Source organism: Mauremys reevesii, linkage group 7, assembly GCF_016161935.1.
Source record: "Mauremys reevesii isolate NIE-2019 linkage group 7, ASM1616193v1, whole genome shotgun sequence".
NCBI classification, from domain to species: Eukaryota; Metazoa; Chordata; order Testudines; family Geoemydidae; genus Mauremys; species Mauremys reevesii.
Window position 1 is genome coordinate 116,229,235 of NC_052629.1, and position 19,150 is coordinate 116,248,384.

At 41.8% G+C, this 19,150-nt stretch overlaps 1 protein-coding gene across 32 annotated transcripts in view; it reads left to right on the plus strand.

The window, feature by feature from the left end:
* Window positions 1–19,150, plus strand: part of FOXP1 (forkhead box P1) — a 498,462-nt gene that overhangs the window by 85,365 nt on the left and 393,947 nt on the right. For 7 of the 32 annotated variants that reach the window (XR_005583190.1, XM_039482863.1, XM_039482898.1 and 4 more), the window contains exon 1: window positions 18,786–18,806. The exons of 9 other annotated variants lie outside the window; for them this stretch is intronic. The gene's annotated coding sequence lies outside the window, so the exon portion shown is untranslated. Of the gene's footprint in view, window positions 1–11,168; window positions 11,208–11,298; window positions 11,389–12,375; window positions 12,432–16,908; window positions 17,010–18,758; window positions 18,807–19,150 lie in introns of those variants that run through there. 16 more of the 32 variants (XR_005583191.1, XR_005583194.1, XM_039482867.1 and 13 more) reach the window with 5 other exon arrangements.

Genomic DNA, 19,150 nt, shown 5'->3' on the forward strand with positions numbered 1-19,150 from the left:
CCTTTTGTCATTGCTGCATATCTGTGAATGGCAGAAGTTGACAAACATCTTTTAAGGAAGTTACTGATAGTTACATTTGTGGCTTGGACAGCACAAAGTGTTATAAATGAGTAGTTCTGTACATACACTGTAAGTCTCATCTCTTCCCCATAGGAGTTCCTTTTTCTTGAATGTGCTTTGGAAAAGATCCGTATGGAGAAGCCCCAGTGGTTCCATAGTTAAAATATGTATTGTGATTTGCACCTAAAGGAGAATGAAAATCTGGGTTTTTGACAGTTTCACAGATGGAACTTAATCTCTGAATTTAACCAGCAGTTGAGTTTTTCATCCTGTGTTTTGGGGAGCAAAACGTAGTTAACTTTGACAGAGAAAAGATCCCTTGGAGGAATTATGCCAGACTGAGACTCCAGTTGCCTTAGCTCAGGGATGGCCAAGCAGTGGCTCCGGAGCCACATGCGGCTCCTCAGAAGTTAATATGCGGCTCCTTGTCTAGGCACTGACTCTGGGATTGGGCTTACAGGTGCCAACTTTCCAGTATGCCGGGGGGTGCTCACTGCTCAACCCCTGGCTCTGCCACAGGCCCTGCCCTCGCCCCCTCCCTTGAGCCAGCTGTGCCCTCGCTCCTCCTCCTTCCCCTCCCAGAGCCTCCTGCACGTCGCGAAACGGCTGGTTGGGAGATGCAGGAAGGAGGAGAAGGTGCTGATTGGCGGGGCTGGTGGTGGGTGGTAGGCGCTGGGAGCAGGTTGTGGGAGCTGGTAGGGGGCTGCTGATGTATTACTGTGGCTCTCTGGCAATGTACATTGGTAAATTCTGGCTCCTTCTCCAGCTCAGGATGGCCACCCCAGCCTTAGCTGAACAATGATTCTGTACTTGAAAAACACCCATTTTCAACATATACAGTGTATCTGGATAATTTACACCTTTCAGACTCTGCATTTTTGAAGGTTGCTGGCCTTAGCCTGTGTCAGCAAGGTGTGTAAGCATGTGCCTAACTTTAAGCACACAATTAGCCCCTTTGAATTCAGTGCTGAGGCACACTGAAGTGGGGCTATTATATAAATTGGGGAGGTGGGAGCAGGAAAAACAATTCCCAAGTGAGAAGTAAAAACTACCCAGTTTTGTTAAATTGGCTTTTATCGACCCCAAATTCACGCTTTGTCTGTCTTCAGCCACATTTACCCAAGTGCACTGACTTTATTGGGACTGTATAGATGCAAATAAGTGCCAAGTTTGGCCCCCAAAAGCTTATGTTGTATGCAGGAAACACGATGTGCTAGGAAGACGGCGTGCTGTGTAAGGAAAGTACTCAGTAAGGCCCTGAATTGGTAACAGGCTCCACACAGGCCTTTGGAAGCCACCAGCGTTCTGTGCAGGCACAAAGACCAACACACGTTGCAGGTTCAGGGCCTAAGAAGTGAGGAAACCTTTAGCAACCCAATGCAGGGCGTGCAGGAATTGCTGCTCCCCAATCGCCGGCATGTGTATTAGAAGTAATGTGTAAGTGGCTTGTGTGAGGGGATATATCAGGAGTAGCTGTGCTAAACTGAGACCTAGGTTAAGTTGTTTTTTTTTTTTTCCTTTCATTTAGAGCCAGCTAACATTTAACATCCTAAAACTGAAAACCTAATCTCTGCAGAAAATCATCTTTGGGGGGGGAAATTTGTATTAAAGAAACAGTCAGTCAGTTTCCAATCCCCCTCATGTCTGGAATTGTTTTCCTTAGTCTTCCTATAAGTCACACCTAGGATTGCTGGCTTAACTTTGCAGACACGCTGCTAAGTCCGTCGTTTTGATTGAGGCAGCTGGGGTGGAGTTTCCTTTGGGAATTCAAGGAGTAGGAAGTGTTTTAACTCTTTTTGCTGAGTAGTGCTAGTGTGTAGGTGGGGATGCATGGCTGTGGTTATAATAATTGTACTGTTTATGGAATTGTACTTTAATTGATGGTAATGGCGCCTAGAGCCCGGGAGAAGTATTCTTGCATGTATGTTTTAAATCAGAACAAGTAAATAAATGTTATAACTGAAAAGATTAAAAAGAAAAATCTTATTTACCTTTATAAATTTAGTGGCAGGTTTTGTCTAGTCCAGGGGTAGGCAGCCTATGGCACGTGTGCCGAAAGCGGCACGTGAGCTGATTTTCAGTGGCACTCACGCTGCCCGGGTCCTGCCAGCGGTCCCTGCATTTGGACCTGCATTTTAATTTATTTTTAAGTGAAGTTTCTTAAACATTTTAAAACCTTATTTACTTTACATACAACAATAGTTTAGTGTTATATTATGGACTTGTAGAAAGAGACCTTCTAAAAACATTAAAATGTATGACTGGCACGCCAAACCTTAAATCAGAGTGAATAAATGAAGACTCGGCACACCCTTCTGAAAGGTTGCCGACCCCTGGTCTAGTCAGTGTAACTGTTTCCCCTTTATAGTCAGCTTCCCCCGTGTTAACTGTGTGAGTTGCAGTAAAGCAACAAGGGAGAAAAATCACTTACCAAATCCATCCAGGAAAATGTGATTTTTCAGACCATACCGGTTGACATGGGGGTTCAAGAACAGGTGTTGCAACTCATTTTTATCAAAGTAGTTCGAATTTAGATTTGCCTTTTAAATTTCAGTAATTTTTTTTGTGTGGGATTTAAAAATCAGTAGGCCAAAATAACATACTTGAATTCATGTTAATTGCTTCACAGTTTACTCAGAATAATAACTTACTTGGTAACTTTGTCCTCCACATTTATCCAATGAAGTAAAATTCAAACCAGCCTACCAAATAGAGCCTGGTTTTTATTTGTATGTGGTATAGCTCCATCTGGTCCACATTATGGACCCCCAAAATATATGATTAGCTTTATAGTTCACTGCTAAAGGTGGCAAGGCTGGCTTAACATTTTTTCAAATTTGCAGCAAGCATCTCAAAATATTTTCTGGCGTTTCCCGGCTGTGATTACTGACCAAAGATTTTCTTCCAAAATGAAATCCAATTGGTTATGTCTTTTTTTCACTTTAAAGTATGTTGTATAGTTTAACTGGCTAAAATAATAGTGAAACCTGTGTGTTGCCCCATTTGTAACTGCTATGCAAACTACCTAGCTCTCTCAAGACCAGTCAGTCTTGAGCCCCAAGACCCTATGCCAGGAACTGTCAGATGACATCTTTAAAAACAAAAACAAAAACACACACACACAAAAAACCCCCTTACGTTTTGATTAATAAAATAAGTGCCTGTCACTAAGAGTAGGGCTGTTCTCAAGAACATCAAACAGCACAAATTGGAAATAATGGAACAGATGCTAGTTTACCCCAGTTCAGGATCTGGCCCAATGTGTTGGTTGAAAGTCATCTTAAAATCTTACTGAGTACATGAGGAGGGGAAAAATCCTACCCAAATTATACCAGTTTAGACAATTATACCTAATTGTCAACTGGCCTGTATGACTTTAGGGGGAGTTCTGCATGCACCAGTAGATTCACGATTGGGCCGTTGAGGAGTAAATACCATTTCCTACTAGCTTTGGGCCAGATCATCTACTTCCAGTTGCAGAGCCCTAGGAGGAGACTTCTTGTTTAATCTCTGTGAGGAGTTGCCCTCTGGCGTGTGGCCCAACCCTGCTTACTCCGCGTGCTGGAAAGAGAGCTGCATAGCAGATATCTGTGTGTCTGTAGTTTATTCTACACCAAGGCCGGGAGTGAGGCTCCCCAAATGGTTTGATGGATTTGTGCTCATGTTTGAGGCTGCGCTGAAACTTTGTTGAAGTTCAGTGGCACTGGGCTGGGGCTATTTGAAGAGATCTTCTGTCTTAACCAGCAGTATTTACACTAACACCGTGCTTTGTTGCAGGAATCCAAAGCCCTGCATAGAGAACAGCTGCAGACTCTGCTGTCAGCTTGTCCTAAACGGTCTCATGGCATGAGGTTTTGTGTAAATGAAACATGGTTTTAACTGTTTATATGTTGCAGTTTTCCTTCTAGCATTTGATCCTCCTTCTCCTGTACCAGTTACTCAGACCTCCTGCCCCCAGTCCCAGTATCACAGCTGACACTACAATTCTGGAAAAATATCAAATTCTCCACACAGACGCGTGCACTATTCCTTTGCTAAATCCTAGAGCTATATCCAGAGCTGTTGTATATTGCAATATACACCTCATGTATGGAACATGGGTCTCTTTCTCCCCATGCCTGTCCTGTCTGGGAAGCTGCCTGAAGCCTAATGTGCATGTATATTGTGCATCTTAACAGTCCATAATGATTACATGCATAGGTCTGTCTTCTGTGCATATAATCTTCCTTGTGCGCTGCAGGTAGTACTGGGAATTTTCCAAAAAGTGCAGGATTGGGTCCTTAATCAGGCTTTCTTTTAGCTACACTCTTCTTTATATACTTGTGGCTGGAAGTGCCAAGGATTTTCAGGAGTTGGATTGATGGTGTTGTTTGATGTTAACTGTACTTTATTTTCATGAGCAATATTTGTGGCTTAATTTATATAGTTTTGTGATGGGCAAATATAAACATGGTTATCAGATTACAGCATGAGTGAAATTTCTTTTTTTTTTTTACAATAAAAATCCGAGAAATTCAGTTGCCTATCTAATAAAACTCACATTTCTTTTATGGATTAGTCTATTTTAACAAGCATTTTACTTATACAGTAGTACATTAGCAAAGTGTCTCCCGATTTTATGTAGCAACTGTTTACATGCTGGTCCAGAGAGGCCTAACTCTATTATTTTTTTCAGTTCTTAAGGTGGAGTATTTGAGAAACTGTCAATACAAGATAGTGATGTTTCTATGTTATGAAGGGGCCTTCTTAATGTCAGAGAGCTGTAATTCATCCTTCTGAAAAGGAGGGTCAGTTCTGACAAGAAGTGAGAATAAGGATTCCATACTAGTTCTGTTTGAGCTTCTTCATAGCAGAAAGCTGTATGGTGCGCCAAACTGCACTGGATTTAGAGGATTAGGCGGCACAGCCCTGCGATATTGACTAATGACCATTACTTGAATGCTGTAGCAATATAGTACTCGGGGAACCTTGGAATCCTTGCAGTGTTATAATGGTAGGGTTTTCGGGGGCATCGCTTTACGGGCACAGTGGCTTGTGGCTGTCATCGCGTTTAAGGGACCATCCTGCATTACACAGGCCACAGAACCTCTTTTGAGCTAGGCTGTTAACCTGACTTTGCACAGTGGCGGAGGCGACTCACAACTGTTGATAGTGGGTTAGTGAGCACAATTTAAAGGTGGAGGGGGGCACATGTAGGGTTTGCACCTTTTGAAGTGCAAAAATAAAGGTACCCCCTCCCCCGCCAGCCTGGATCCTTCCTCCAGGGAGTATGGGGCTTGTCCGTCCCCTAGCTGCCCTCCCCTTCTGAACCACCTGTGGCCGGCCTGTGTGCTGCTGAAGCCCCTGCAGTCAGGTCCCCCACCCTGTGCACAATGCCTCCTTAGGGCTTAACTCCTTCCTGCCCACACTGTAACTGGGAGACAGGAGGCGGCTGGTTATGTCGGTGGTCAGCAGCATCCTGGAGGTGTTAGTCGCCTTTCGGCATTGTGTGGGCAAGAAGGGACAGGAGCTGTGTCCAGGAGCAGGGGCGTAAAGGGGGAGAAGGGATGAGCTCTGCAAAGTCACAGGCCACGGATTGCTCCTCTCCCCCTGTGGTTGGAAGCACAGTGCCGAAAGGCTGCTGCCAGTCATGTTCTGGTGTGAACCCTCCGTGGCAAAAAGCTGGGGGGAGGAGCGGGATATGACCCCGCGTGCCGCCCCCATGTGTCACCTCTGCACTGTGGGATGAGTCCTGACTCTCTCCAGTGCCCCTCTGGGGATGGAGGGATCGAACTAGTGCAGTTCTGCTGTCCGTGGAAGTCAAGAATTCCTAAAGCTATTCAGGGACATTCCACTATCCTGTGAGCTGATGAAGCCCTGAGGCTGCGGTAGTGGCCGCTCTGGGCCGAGTTCTCATGTCTTTACTCATGCTGATGAGCGCCCTCCTCCACAAGTGATCTCATTGGTTTCCACTTGTGGAGTGAGGTGCTGCTGTGCATGGTGGAGGGTGTCAGAATCTAGCACTTTGTAGCCTGTGGACAGCTATTTCTTTTACCGCTTACAAGCCCCTTGAGATCTTGCTAGCTAACTGGCCTAACCACAGGATTGTCCCTGGTACAAGAAATGCATCCAAACTATGTGTTTGCAACATGGAACAAAAGCCATTGTCCTTTGTGACTTGTGCACATCTCAGTAATACAAAATATGTTTTGTACACAGAGGTTTATAACTTTAAGGCACCATTTTATTAAATCTCTTTTAAATAGAACAAAGTGGGTAGCTTCACTAAAACTTAAAAGCATGTCAGGCTTGAATATATTGCAGCCGCCTGTGAACGCACCTTGTCCATCTCTCCTCATGAAGCTGAACCAAAGCTTTCTTTCCTGCTTAATATTGTAATTTTGGGCAAAGGCTGTGTAATAACTTGAGAAATGTGTGAGAAGATCTTGTGTTAATACTATATAAACCTTCTTTAACTTCAGGAAGCTTAAAATCAAATTTGGCAGAGCTTACACGGGCAGTGAATATGGAGACTCTGGACTCCAGTAACCAACAATATATGCTGAAAAACTTCTCGTTTTATCCTATTTGGCTTGTATTAAATATATCTGCAAAGCTGCCTGTAGTGTTTACATTGTATATAGCTGTCAAAGGGCAACTGTAGTTTGTGGTGTTAATGTTCCACTCTATAATGAGCTATATTTTAATTTTTAGACTATGATTTGAAGCCTAGACTGTGTGTGTGTGTGCACATAAAATATGCGTGTGATTTCAGCCTGATCTTCTAAATTTTAAGGTCATACATACATAACTATTTTCCTCCCTGTATAGGTTAAAATGGGCAAGAAAACTAATACCATAGGTAAAATATGTCTGTTTCTTCAGTTTTTGGGGAAAAAGAGTACTGAGGTAGATTAATTGTGGTACTCTAAGAATACATGAACTCATCTTTAAAAAAATCATATTTATCAAATTCTCATAAAAATGAGCAGGGTGATATTTTTAAAGCATTTAAAGTTGAAACCTGTTTTAAATTCTAAGTCTCTTAAAATCAAGGTAATAATTATTCCTAACAGCGTATCATGATCTATAGTAAGATTCCATAAGGGCGCACACAGAATGAAGCATCTGATTTTTTTTTTTTTTTATTTTTTTTTTTGGCATTCTGTTTGTGACAATTACACGACTCTTTATTAACTGTGTCTGGAAGAAAGCAGTGTTACGAGATGAGGAGAGATTTCCTTCATCTGTTACCCCGTAGGTAATTTTTGTGCTTTTTCCAGTATTTAAGTACCTCTTAACTGCTTGCTGTCCATCTGTATACCATTCATAGTACTGTAAACTAGTATATGTAGCATGACCTTGTAACTTGCTTTGTTTGTGCATCTGCCAGTACAATATGTTGTCTTTCCTTTAAATGCAAATATGCTACATCCAGTACAGAGCTTCTTAGTCAATAAATAAATTGAGGTAAAAAACTGTACCTTAATACCCATTTAATTTAAATTCATTTTATAAACATAAAGACGCCTTTTAAGAGAAGCTTTAATTCAGACTAGCACCTTGATTTGTGGTTGCCATGGAGAATCAAATCTGTCATTTGACAAGAAAAGTCACCCATTTATGACAGCACTTTATCTTGTCTCTCCAGGGGAAGAAAATGTCAAAAGTGAGAGCAGAAAAAAAATAAAGCCTTGAAACACCGGAATTTCTTGATTTCATTTTTATTATTCAGCTATCATATCCTTTCTGATAATAGCAACTTGGTGAAAATAAATAATGTTCCTACAGTAAAATCAAATATTTTCTATTGGAACGGACAGGGCTCTTTGTGATTGTCAGTGCTGTGAAGTCTGGCAAGAAATAGTGTTATTAGATAAACCCACAGTGCCCAAATCCCATTTTCTTTTCATTACGGTGTCAAAATAATTATACCTGTGTAATTTGGGTAAGAAATTGGAGAATAAGTAAAATGGTCCATTGGAAGAAATTGCTTTAAGCTTGTGCTCGTTATGGGGTGAGGTTTCTACATGTTGAAGGGAAAAAAATGATGAAAAAGTATTATTTATAATTTCATTTGAATAAAGACGTCTGGTTAGCCTTTATATTTGCAACAAAAAGAGAAGCAACTGCTGTATTCTGTTAGGACTTTTACATGCACCCATGCGTTTTACAAAACAAGAGTTAAGATACAGGAGTTTTCTTTTAACGCTTTAGAGATTTTTGACCCGAGATTCATCAAAAGAATTTCAGAGACGTTCAATGAAATCTGTTCTGATCTGGAACTCTTGCAAAGTATTTATGTTTTGTAGGATTAAGAAATTATAAGAATGAGGTAATTGCCATGGGGGGCAGGGATTGATTAGAGGTCAAAGAGTGTGTGTGTGTGTGTGTGTGTATTTAGTACATAGAGACACCTAGTTGTCCTCAGTGAAAAAACACTTACTGTAAAATTGCATTAGTTTTTACATAAATCCAAAAGTGCTATTTAACCAGACTAAAATGATCCACACTGTGTTTCTTTCGTAAGACACAATTTTTGCCTCTAACAGCATTGTATGGTTTGATGTGGCTGAGGAGTAATCTTGTATCAATGTGATAGAATTATAATAGAAAGTCCTTTAGTGAGGGTTTAGTGTAAATATTGGACTGGTAGGGGAGCTGCTTTCTGGAACAGTTGTGCCTGGGAGAGATTACAAAAATGGAGAGAAAGGAAAGGGTTGAACTCTCTCGTTTTTTCTTGAAATTGGCTCACAGTGCTGGATTCGTAGCCAATGCGAGTTGGGATCTGCTGAGAAAACATGCAGCACAATAGCTATCTTCCCTCTTCTCATGTAAGTTAGCATATAACAACCCTTCTGAGCTAAAAGGAAGAAAGATGAGGGGAAAAATAGAGAGGAAACCTCAGGGAAATGTACCTGCAAATAAATTCCAACAAAACCTGTTTGTATTCTCACACATTTTGATTGTCCTCTCTTTAAGTAGGACTTAACCACATGCTTGTCCAGAGGTTACTTTGTCCCACTTTTATGTGTATTAAATTTGCAAATAGAGATACCGTACAGAATATTAAACATAAAATGCTTAAAAATGCTACTGTGGTTGTCTGAGCCACCTAAGAAAAGCAATATGATGCTAAATTAAGGCTGGCAATTCACCTTTAATGCTTCTTTCATATCTGACCTGCATCACAGATAGGGTGACCAGATATCCTGATTTTGGGGTCTTTTTCTTATATAGGCTCATATTTTTCTCTCTCTCTCACTCACACTCACACTCACTCTGCAGTCCGGTCACCCTAATCACAGGCAGTTCCCTGTCCCCGCTTTCGTACAATAACAGGAGCCAAATTCTGCTCTTGGATGCTTACATGTAGCTCTTAATGACTTTGTGAGGCAATTGCTCTGCATGTTTAAAGGCTGAACATTGACCTTGGTGGTGCTTTATGCTGTCTGGCTCTTCATGAATATACTTGATTGCAAACATTGCAAAAATGTGTCTACATACGTAGTAGCCCTTATAAGCTAAATAGTTAGTTTCCACTGTGATATATTAATACATACCACTGTGAAAATGTTTTGTCATGATGGTACCATAATGTGGTAACATTGCTTCCTGGGATATCCTCTGGGATCAATACAGCTGAAATAAGGGTGCTGCAGGATTACTGAACCTTAAACTCAAAAGACTCTAAAAATATTTAATCCTTTCCCTCCCATCCCCAACTGTTGATATAACCTGCATCCAAATTGGTTTGCTGTCATCTTGTAATTGTAGCCTTGTTTGCAGCAACACAGTAGTCAGTATTTTACGGTGATAAACTTGTTAGGAAGTTCCAGAGTGGCTGCCGATGAAAATTGTCACAAGAAGTATTGTGCGAAAAGCCTATTGGATATGCTAAGTCACATCTATGGGCAAAATTTTCAAAGGCACCTAAGTCCCATGGAAAATCAGGTTACTAAAGGTTCTTAGGTCACAAAGTCTTCAGGGCCTAGGTCCTGTACCTAGTTTACAAACTTGGGGCCTGATCCTGTAACCCCTTACTTGCATGAGTAAGGGCTAGGTGGTAGTAAGGGTTTAGATCCTTAGCTTTGACAAGACTGTTGTTTATCTTTCAAAGTGTTTAGTTGACGTCAAGTTGTAACCTCCTGCTAAATGTTCCTTTAAATAATAAAGCTACTTATTACTGTGAGGGTGCGCCAGATGTATCCAGTTCAACTATAAACTCAATCTAAAGCAAAGCACAATAGATTTTTAAAATAATTTCTAATGTATGTAAAAATCTTGAGCAGCTTATCTCTCTAGTTTCCGATGGATGCAGTCTGATGAAATGGCTGATATCCTGTCCTGAAAATCACATTAATGCGGGTACTACAATAATGAAATGAAAGTGACAGAAATAGTGCTCTTGAGTTTCCTGTTCTACCAGATTTTCATGTGTACCTGGTATTTGGTTTTTACCCACATTTAAAGAGCAATACTTTAGATCTGACCCTCAAAGAACTGAGAGGTGTGTAGGTAATGCTCTTACCTTACAGAGCGTGTGCTCTGCTTGCTACAGTCAGTACTGGTACAGCAATAACTGAAGCAGCAACTACGATCTGATGTTTCAACAAAGGTTAACTCCTTCCTTTTGGCTTTTGCAACTCTTTAGTGATAGTTACCATTGCAGCTACTGCACTGCAAGATTTTCTCACTTAGCTTAATGCTTCATTGAAATTGTACTTCTGTTTTAATAACCTGTTTTTTGAGCTGCAGAAATGCACTTTGAATCTAAAAGAAGTCTGATATTCAAAAAAGCAGCATTTGTACGTTTCCCTTGTTGCTGTAACAGGCAAGTCCATGTAAACATAAATCTATAAAGGGGTAAATCTATATTGTGTGCTAATTATTTTGTATTAACCATAAAACTCTTTTAGAGGAGTGTGTGAGAGAGGAGAGCTAGCAAATTACTAGGAAGGATGAAAAATCACACAGATCATGGCAAAAATGTGACATTTCACTCTTTCCACAAATTAGTACAGAAAAATAAAAGCATAATAAAAAGTGTTGAGCTATTTAATGAAAATGAAATCTATCACTGTTTGTGAGCAGTATCTGAAATGCAAATGCCCTTTTTTTTTTTTCAGACGAAGAAACCGACCAGAAATTAAACTAGTGGCAAATTGGTATGTGTCCTTAGTTCTTCTAAAACGCAACATCACATTTCTATATAATTAAGTTACAGCTAAGAATGTATCAAACACATTATTTTCATAGTGCCTGATCCCACTCCAAATGAAGTCGATGGCAAGACTCCCATTGACTTCAGTTGCAGTTGAATCATGTCCACAGAGCAAATGTGTATAGGTAAGTGTTGTTTGGTAAGTCTTCTGAGCATGTGTGCATTGCCCTTGCTGATAAATCTGTTACAGTACATGAATAAAAAACATGTAAGCAAATGAGGAACTGTAATGAGTACAATAACATTTTGTCATATGAATAATCCTTTTTACATTTGAAAAAAATTAAAATGTGTCCATCCAGGTATTTAGACTGGGCCCATCATCATAGTATGGGGATGCCAGTGAGGATGTAACATACACTTTCAGCAGCATGCAAACCGAATTATGTCTATTATGCATCTTTACAGAGGAAGAATTTTACAATACAGTGGAGTCCTGTTGTGCCTAAGCACTGCCACACATATGGGACTGGGTAAAACTGTTGATGTACATGCAAGTGTTGTTGACAGAAATGAGAGTTGTGTATGGACTTAGGGCAGTAAAATAGCCCATGGAGCGTAAGTTTATTTGTCTGGTATGATAGTTGGGGCTGGTAGCTCTACCTGTATTTAAGGTTGCTTAATGATTTCCAGCATAGGACCTTATTTTCATTAACTTTGCCAGAATTTAGCCATTTGGGCTGAAATTTTCCATCCTCGATTCAGCCTTAGGCAGAACCTTTTTGGGGGGCAAGCTTGAGCTAAAGTGGCTCAGACATTCCTGAGAATGAGGTTAGGGGAAAATGTTTTAAATAAAAAATTCTTACAGCTGTTTTGCTCAGTTCAGACACCTCCATGCCTTGGAGCAGGGACTTGGAAATGGGCAAAGAGTCTCTGTGGTGTCAGGGATGCCATCCCTGTGAAAATGTGACCAAATTTGTCCAAAGTTATAACCTTCCAAAAAAGCTCAGCTTGCACATGCTCAATGAAGCATTGTTAGAGTTTGCCTCCTAAATTATCAGAGGATTTCACCTGTATTGAACATGCTTTAACCCAGGGCTGTGGGGACTAAGGTTGCCAACCGTCCCTTATTACAAGCAATGCCCTTTATTTTTTCATTTCTGTACAACAAGATCAGGAGTTCCTGAGTGCTGCAAAAAGCAGCAAGAAATACCCCCGGTGAACATAGGTGAGTGCTGATTATTTTTAGTATTAATGCTAATAGTGATAATATTGGGAAGAGGGGTGGGGTGGGGGTGCTAAGAGAACAGTCCCTTATTTTTGAAATACAATGTTGGCAACCCTAGAGCTGGAAGCTGAGCAGGATTTGTGCTGCAGTTGCTCCTCTGGGGCTACTGGGGTTCGCCGAGAGTAGGGGGCTGTCTCTTTAGTGCTCTCAGTGCTGCCCTGCCAATGCTCAGACTGCCTGGAGGACGAAGTTGCCTGACTGGAATGCAAGGGATGAGGAATTTGTAGGGTTGAGGAGAAGCAGGAGGGTGGAGGGACAGGAGGGGTTGGGGTGTGTGTGTGTGAGAGAGAGAGTGAGTGTTGGGGGTGAATAGGAGAACAGGGAGGGGAAGGGATCTTATACAGGAACAGGGGAGGCAGGAGGTAGGGAGGTAACAGGTTTAGAGAGGGAATGGGACAGGCTTGCTGGGGGAGAAGGGTCTGTAACTGCTAGGGCACAGTTGCCTACAGAATCTGACATTGAACCTAGGAATCTTGACTCTCAGCATTCTTCTTCAGTTAGCAAATAATTGTAAAATCCACTGGTAAAACGTGTATCTCATCCCCTTCTAGTGACTGGCCACTGAGAGGATAACAGCCTACTGCTGCTACTAGTTATTCTGTTAGTTCAGCTGGCAGAGGTCTGCACTGGAGGGCTAAAGGTCCAAACTCTGCTGATGACCCAAGTTGGGAGTCAATATGGCTTCATATGATGGAACTTCTGTTCTTGCTTATTTATTTTACTTATTTCAGTTTTTCTTTTAGATAGGAAATTACATAAAACTACATAATCTTTTAAGGTTGCAACGTCAAGCAGTCAAAATTTAAGAATGTCAGAATTAAGGCTGCCTGTACAACCTTAATTTGGGCCCCTTTTGAAGCATTCATTAATTGTGTGAGCATCTACTGGGTTGTTTTTTTTTTTTGGTTTTTTTTTCCCTCCCCCCACAGGACCCCTGGGGGGTGATGGGCAAATCACTTAAACCAAAAAGTTCACAGTTGGCCACTTATTGCTTGTTCCTCTTTTTCTGGGGCCCAGACATCTGGGGTCTGATTTGCAGAACTGCTGAGTGCTCACAACTGCAGTTGAAGTCGAATGGAGCTGTACTTTGAAGATATAAAATGCGAGTTCTCTGGGAAAACTATGAGGCCTTAGGTGTCTCATGTTGGTCACCCCAAATTACTGGGGAACTGAAAGACAGAAAAATGGAGGTCAAGTGTCCAGCTGTAGAATGGAGATAACACCACCTGATCTCACAGGAGCATTTGAATCTCTGAATCTCACAGAAGTGTCATGAGTGTTTGAGAAGCACTCGTTAAGAGCACCATGGATACGCCCAGGAGGAAATAAATAATTTTATATTCCGTGCAGGGTTTGGAATGGGGTTCATTAAATAGGGTCTAGGGCCGCACATTGAATGAAGATAAAAAGAAATTTTGAATAACCATCTGTGATATTCCAGTGTACAATCCAGATGGGGGGGTGTCTCACCCCTTCCCTGTAATCTGGGGTGTCTTGCAGTGCCTTATTGTAGCCTCCAACCTGGACTGCACACGACCAGCTACCAGCATGCAGGTCGCTACCAGATGTGTTGTGTTGCATCCTGGCTCTCACTAGCCTTGGTTATACTGCAGGGTAACCCCAATACACTCTGTCCCACACTTCCCCAGAAATGTAAGTCTTGCACTGCCCAGCCCTCTCCTGGACAATCCAAATATGTTAAATCTGTTATTCCTTTAAGGAAATGATCAACATTAGCCTGTTATTCTAAACAGAGTTACCCAGACAGCTAAACCTAAACACGCTGGATTAGATAAAACCATAAAAGAATTTTATTAACTAAATAGAGAGATTTTAAGTGAGTACAGGTAACGAGGTATAAAAGTCAGAAATGGTGACAAGAACAATAAAGGTAGAACACTTTCTAGTGCTTAACTTAACAAACTGTATTAGATCCAAGCAAAATTTCTCCCCCCATGCTTCCAGCAAGATTACTGACCAAATTCTTCAGGTCAGGACCCCCTGCCCCACTAGTCCAATGGCTGTTTCCTTTGTCATCTTAGGTGCAGAGAATGCGATTTGGGAGGGAGACAGAGGGGGTGTCTCGGGTTGTTTGCCCTTCCTTTTTATTGTTTTGATCCCTCTCTTGAGGAACATTTCCAGGTGAGAACCAGGAGACAGTCTATGTGGAGGGATTTTCCCTACTGGTTTGTTTTCCATCTGTTTGCATTTCCTTTCTTTTCCTTCCCTGCATGATGACTTTGTTTGCTCCTTAAATGCAAATTAAGGCAAGCACACATTCCTGGGTTTAGAACAGAACTCTTTGCTGACTTCTGCCTGTGCAGGGCTGTGGGGTTATCATCATACAGGGGAATCTTGCCACTTTTATTTTATAAGGACAATGTTGACTGGCAAATCATGAGTTTTCAAATGATCCCTTACAAGGCATACTTTGTACAAGACGATTACATTAGTGTGTAGGGTGTGAATACGTGGGTATGTTCCGTCCCAGCACCCGTTCACTGAATGAGGCTACATGTCCTCATTTAGTTGAAGACTGTATTATAATACATACACACAACGGAGCTGAATTAACATTGCACAGGCAACTTTGATCCTGGCATTGCCTAACTTTTTTGAGTGCTATATTTTGCAACTTTAACATTCCTTTAATGTTTTTTTTAAAGAATGTAATTCCATAAAGGATGTGCTGCAATATGTTACCATGCTGTGTCATCCTACATTTAGGACCTGACCTGTAACAAGTCTTTTGTGTCGTCTTTGCCAGAAGAAAAAATGCTTTGAGCATTTAAATCCAGAAACTCAGTCCAAATGAACGCCGTTAGTTTATTCTGGGTAGATTGAGTATGCCATTGGAGGGCGGATACTGGAAGTGTGTGAAATAGACCCAAGGCGAGGATTCTCCTCCAAGCCTCCGCTTCCTCTTGTAACTGAGTAAGAAAGATGTGATGTATTCCAAGACTGCAGTGCTATTCACTAGGGAGGGAAAAGGTGGGAGGGGGAGAAGGGAGGGGAAAGGAAAGGAGGCTACAGGGTGTAGGGGTTGGAGAGAGAAAGGAGGGAGTGGAAGAGGTTATAACAACTTGTCAGGCTTTTCCTGCTAAAATGTAAATATTTGCTTTGCAAAGGGGTGGACACCAGAATTAGTTTTGTTCAGATGCTATAAATCCACTTGGGTCTGCTTTTTTGAGAGAAAGCATCTTGAACCTTTATCTGCTCATTGTCTGAGAGAAACGGTAACTTGCGTATATGATGTGTGGACAGTTTCTGGTGGAGGGGACTGCCTGTGTAAATGGAATAGATTTTATTGTATGGGGGCTGCTAAGGTTCTCCCTCTACCCTGAGTGCCTTATCCTTCTTCCATATGGAACAGGAAGGAGGTCAGACTCCCATCTGGAATTCCCCCCGCTTAGTCCAGAGATGCTGTTAGAAGTGGGCTTTCAAACCCCAAAGGTGTAAGTTGGTTATATTAGCAATTCAAAAGAGTTTTAAGGAAGAAGGCTGGGGCTCTGAATCAGGAAGTTTGTGCTTTTTAACTGGTGGTATCACAGGCTTACTGGGTGTCCTTAGACAAGTCATTTAATCTTTCTGTGGCTACATTTTCCAGCTGTAAAATGGGGATAACACTTGTGGGTTTTGCAGGTGTGTATTGTGAGACTAAGTTCCTTGTGTATTTGTGTTTGCTGCACCAGCCTCAGTCTACAAACATGTCACAAAACCTATATAGAACAAGATAAATGTTAAAATGGGATGCCTAAACAGTATTACTCCCATAGACTGTAAAAGGAGGACCCCAGATAAGCTTCCACTATCTTCCAACTCCAAGCAACGTCTCCTTACCTAGTGTTTGTAAAGCACTGTGATATCCTCAGATGGAAGGTGTGATGAACTGTGGTGCTGGTGCAAAGTTCTGTTGGGAAATCTTTATTAGAAGAAGGCGAGTAGGCTGTCCTGGAAAAAGTTTTCTCCTCTGCTCTTTAGCTAGTGAGGATAGGACAGAAGTAAATAATTCACTGCCTTTCTGCTGAACGCTTGATCTCATCAATAGTCCATCCCCTGATCAAGTCTCAGGTTCAGATGATTTCACACTTACTTTCTTAGGGGTTTCAACCAGTCGTCTTGTTTTTTAAATCATATAAGTATTGTGGGAATTATAAATGCATGAAACCCTTGGGACATGTATCACAGAGGGCCAGAAAACCATCATAACCAGCCAGGTGAAGACTGCTGCTTGCACGCAATAAGCTCTTGGAGGCTATTGCAGCCTGGTCAATTTAGAACAACCTTGAGGGGGCTCTTAAATTATGTTCAGGCCAAACCGGTCCTTAGCCAGCCCCAGCTTGGAGGAGGAGAATTATAGAGGTGCAAAGCCATGTCCTGCCACTTCCTCTTTCTCCTTCCCTTCCCACCCCCCCAGCATGCACATCTTCCTAATATCGACTGTGCCAAATGGAGATTGTTGATGGCTGAAGATTGAACCTTCTAGAGCTACACCAGATTTCTTGCTCTCTCCTCCAGGTAAGGAAGAATACACTTAGCAATGATGAAGCCCTCCATAGCAGACCCTTGTTGGTTCGCTGTAAGAATGTTGATCATGAGTACGTCCGTATCTCAGCTGATCTACATTGGATTGATTAATGCTTTAGAGCTGTGAATCTCATTCGTGCGTCTATTTGGCTCTATAGCAAAGCTGTAGATGGATTCATGCTGAGAATCCTGGGGTTTACACTTTGTCCTTCTATGTGTAGTCTGCTAAATGTACTTCTAACACCTGTGCCTGTGATCTGTTGCTTTCTGCATGTGTGCATGTGGAATGAGATTTATTTATTTATTTTTTGCCTAGCCGCAGCTTACACTTAAGTTAGTTTCCTCAAATTCTAGATTCTATAGTATCCCGGGGCTGAGTCAATATCTTCTGTTCAGGTGAAATCCTTACCTTTAGCTCTGTTTGAATTGTTCTTCCTGGGTGCAATTCACTGTTGCACAGGGACCACCCAAAGTCCTCTGTAAACTCCACTGTGGGACTAAGCAGGGACAGGGCTACAGTGGAGAAGCTTTGCTGGGTGGGTCCTTCCTTAGTAACGCCACATAAGCTGGCATGCAGGTGGCATTTGAGGGCGAGCTAATGGTGAACCCATGAAACCTGTGACTACAAAGATCTAACAACGCAGGATCCCCAGAAAGGGGATGTTCCAAGCCATAGACTGGAACATTAGCCGTGGAAGGGCTACATTGCAGCTACGTGGCCTTGTCCATTGGTTGTAGTCAGGTGAATTCCATCTCCTTTTCTTGCTTAGTTCCCCGAAAGTGCCCTCCATTGGCCTTCCCGACAGATTAAACAGAGTTGCATTCCATTCTGCCAGTCTGATTTTTCAGTATCTTGGAGTTCCTGAAGCTGCAAACTTCTATCCTTGCACTGGTTGTGGAAGCTGAACGTTCATGTCCAAAGCTATCTGGATCTGGAGCATTTTAATAGAGGGTTGTCGAAAGATGGTTGTAGCAGTGGGATCAGAAAGCTCCCCCGGTGAGAATCTTTATACTGTATAGGTTAATTCAATTTCCCATCTTTTGGCGAAACACTGATTTCTCTTTGAAAAGATTTCCTGATAACTTCTGGGTAGGAAAGAGGTGGTTAAAATAGCTATTGTCCCTAAAAACCTCAATTTTTCGCAAACATGGCTAGATCTCTAACTGGACAAATATATCAAACATAAATCTTTTAGGAGATTGATGTGTTTGTTTATAGGCTTTTCTGGAGTGCTGTAATATTTCAGCACTCCACATTGTGTCTGTGAGGCTGGGCATCCTTGTTATCCCCAGTTTACATGTGGGGGAACTTGAGGTACAATGAGAGTGGGGATTTGCCTAAAAAAGTCCTATAGCAGAGTCAGGAAGAGAACATGGTCCTCCTGAGTCTTATTCCAGGGCCATAACTGCAGGATCCTCCCTTGTATTGGATTGATAGCAGTCAAGAAGTCCGAGGCTCGTTTACTAGCCTGTATGCATCCTGGACACATGCAGCTTGTTTATCAGACAAATAAACATAAAGTTTTGTGTAGGCATTTATGCACGTGCAGTATTTGTGTAGGCACCTAATATGTACATATCACAACAGTGCATCCAAATCTGGTAATTCCCAACACCAGTGGCCAGGTATGATCTAATTGGCCACTCGCAGTGGCAGTTACCCATTTGGACAGTAACTTCATGGACAAACTGGGTGTTTGCATGTGTACAATTTTTTCTTTCTTTCTTTTTTTTCTTAAGCACACAGGTTTGATTCTTGGAGATGCAGTCTTGTGGTGCTGTCATAAGGTAGGTGGCTTGTTGTATAGTTAACCACATGTTGAAAGGTAATGGGCTCATTTCCGAGAGAGCTTTTTTTCTCGGTGGGGTTTCTATCTATATGTGGTGCTTCCGCTATATGACACGCCAGTCTTCCAGGATTTAGTCATGGTAGAACATTTGATGGGTAGCCTTTGAGACAAGGAGTTTTTTCTTTTGATGTTGTTAAATGTTCTAGTATTGGAAAAAGTACTGGGAAGCTGAGTGCAAACTAACCCTAAATGATGATGCAATGGCTAGTTATGTTACTTTTAGAAATCTGAAGTCTCTTCTATTGGCAGTGGAATTTCATACATAGAGCAAGAGAGCAGGGG